This window comes from Octodon degus, unplaced genomic scaffold (assembly GCF_000260255.1).
Source record: "Octodon degus isolate 3935 unplaced genomic scaffold, OctDeg1.0 scaffold00042, whole genome shotgun sequence".
Classification (NCBI taxonomy): domain Eukaryota; kingdom Metazoa; phylum Chordata; class Mammalia; order Rodentia; family Octodontidae; genus Octodon; species Octodon degus.
Genome location: NW_004524618.1, coordinates 11,714,767 through 11,717,733, shown reverse-complemented (window position 1 = coordinate 11,717,733; position 2,967 = coordinate 11,714,767). Strand labels below are relative to the sequence as shown.

Here is a 2,967-nt window from a genome sequence, read left to right as displayed (position 1 = left end):
AGCCTTAGTGGCATCTAAAGTATTTTATCACCTGGGAACTTTTGAGGAGTCTCTGAATTATGCTCTTGGAGCAGGTAATCTCTTCAATGTCAATGACAATTCTGAGTATGTGGAGACTATTATAGCAAAATGCATTGATCAGTATACCAAGCATTGTATGGAAAATGCAGATTTGCCTGAAGGAGAAAAAAAAAAAAACCAATTGACCAGAGATTGGAAGGCATTGTGAATAAAATGTTCCAACAATGTCTACGTGATTGCAAGTATAAGCAGGCTATCGGCATTGCTTTGGAGACAAGAAGACTAAATGTCTTTGAGAAGACCATACTAGAATCGAATGATGTCCTGGGAATGCTAGCTTATAGCCTCAAGCTCTGCATGTCTTTAATGCAGAATAAACAGTTCTGGAATAAAGTACTGAGAGTCTTAGTTAAAATCTACATGAACTTGGAGAAACCTGATTTCATTAATGTTTGTCAGTGCTTAATATTCTTAGATGATCCTCAAACTGTGAGTGACATCTTAGAAAAACTGGTGAAGAAAGACAACCTCCTCTTGGCCTATCAGATCTGCTTTGATTTGTATGAAAGTGTCAGCCAGCAGTTTCTGTCCTCTGTGATCCAGAATCTTGGAACCTTGGGCACCTCCATTGCCTCTGTGCCTGGCTCCACCAACACAGGCACTGTTCCAGGTTCTGAGAAAGACAGTGAGATGATGGAGACAGAAGACAAGACAGGCCGTACACTTGCTGGAAAGACACCAGATGTGCAGAGTCCAGAACCCAAGGACCAGACTTTGAAAATGATTAAAATTTTAAGCGGTTAAATGGCTATTGAGTTACATCTGCAATTTCTAATACAGAATAAATAACAAAGACCTCATGATTCTAATAAACACAAAGGATGCAGTACGGAATTCAGTATGCCACACAGCAACTGTCATAGCAAACTCTTTCATGCACTGTGGGACTAACAGTGACCAGTTTCTTAGACATAACTTGGAATGGTTGGCCAGAGCCACTAACTGGGCTAACTTTACTGCTACAGCCAGTTTGGGTGTAATTCATAAGGGTCACGAGAAGGAAGCATTGCAGTTAATGGCAACCTACCTTCCCAAAGACATGACTCCAGGGTCAGCCTACCAGGAAGGCAGGGGTTCTATGCACTAGGGCTCATCCATGCCAATCATGGTGGCGACATAATCGATTACCTGCTGAATCAGCTCAAGAATGCCAGCAACGATATCATTAGGGATGGAAGCAGCCTGGGCCTTGGTTTGGCTGCCATGGGAAATGCACACCAGGATGTTTATGATTTGCTAAAAACCAACCTTTACCAGGATGATGCTGTGACAGGAGAAGCAGCTGGCCTGGCCCTAGGTTTGGTTATGTTGGGCTCTAAAAATGCCCAGGCTATCGAGGACATGGTTGGCTATGCCCAGGAAACCCAGAATGAGAAGATCCTGCATGGTCTCACCATCGGCATTGCCTTAGTGAGGTATGGGAGGATGGAACAGGCTGATGCACTCATTGAGTCTCTGTTGGGATAAGGACCCAATTCTTCGAAGGTCTGGAATGTATACAGTGGCCTTGGCTTATTGTGGCTCTGGTAACAACAAAGCTATTCGACACCTGCTACGTGTTGCTGTCAGCGATGTTAATGATGATGTTAGGAGGGCAGCAGTCGAATCACTTGGCTTCATTCTATTCAGGACCCCTGAGCAGTGTCCCAGTGTGGTCTCTCTGCTGTCTGAGAGTTACAACCTCCATGTGTGCTATGGAGCCGTGATGACCCTGGGCATCTGCTGTGCTGGTACAGGAAAAAAGGAAGCGATTAATTTGCTAGAACCAATGACAAATGACCCTGTGAACTACGTGAGCCAAGGGGCTCTCATAGCCTCTGTGCTCATCATGATCCAGCAGACTGAGATCACATGTCCAAAGGTGAATCAGTTCCGACAGCTGTATTCCAAAGTTATCAATGATAAGCATGATGATGTCATGGCCAAGTTTGGCACTATTCTGGCCCAGGGCATATACTAGATGCAGGTGGCCATAATGTTACAATCTCCTTACAGTCCAGAACCAGGCACACACATATGTCCTCTGTGGTTGGCGTCCTTGTCTTTACCCAGTTCTGGTTCTGGTTTCCTCTCTCACACTTTCTGTCATTGGCTTATACCCCTACCTGTGTCATCAGCCTGAACAAGGATTTAAAGATGCCAAAGGTACAGTATAAATCAAACTGTAAACCATCCACATTTTTGTATCCTACACCTCTGGAAGTACCAAAAGAAAAAGAAAAGGAAAAGGTTTCTACTGCTGTATTGTCTATTATTGCCAAAGCCAAAAAGAAGGAAAAAGAAAAAGAAAAAAGGAGGAAGAGAAAATGGAAGTGGACAAAGCAGAGAAAAAAGAAGAAAAAGAGAAGAAAAGGAACCTGAGCCAAATTTCCAGCCACTGGATAACCCAGCCCGAGTTATGCCTGCCCAGCTGAAGGTCCTCACCATGCCAGAGACCTGTAGATACCAACCTTTTAAGCCACTGTCCATCAGAGACATCATCATGCTGAAGGACACCGGCAAAGACATTGAGAAGTTGGCAGAACCTGTGGCAGCACATGGCCCCAACATCGAAGAGGAAGAGCAAGAGCCAGAGCCCCCAGAACCATTTGAGTATATTGATGACTAAGGGACCAGACGGGCTCTGGCCACTCAAAGCCCGGCCAGCTGTGCAGAGTGTGGCCAGCTGTGGAGAGCATGTGACGGGAGCCCTCACAGGACCAGCAGGACCAGCTCCTCCATGCATGTGGCCTCACTGTGCACTCACCTCAAGAACTCGTCTCCAAGTCTCTGACTGAAGAGAAAACACATGACCATTTGGTGTGCTCTTTCACAGACCTTGGTTTTCAAATAAACATATTAAAACCTCCCCCCCTCAAAAAAAAAAAAAAAGAAAGAAAAAGAAAC

General features: G+C 44.9%; 1 pseudogene; it reads left to right on the top strand.

Annotated features, from left to right (window-relative positions):
- The window catches only part of LOC101589653, an 18,952-nt pseudogene extending 16,263 nt beyond the window's left edge, over positions 1–2,689 (top strand).
- Positions 2,690–2,967: the final 278 nt, after the last annotated feature.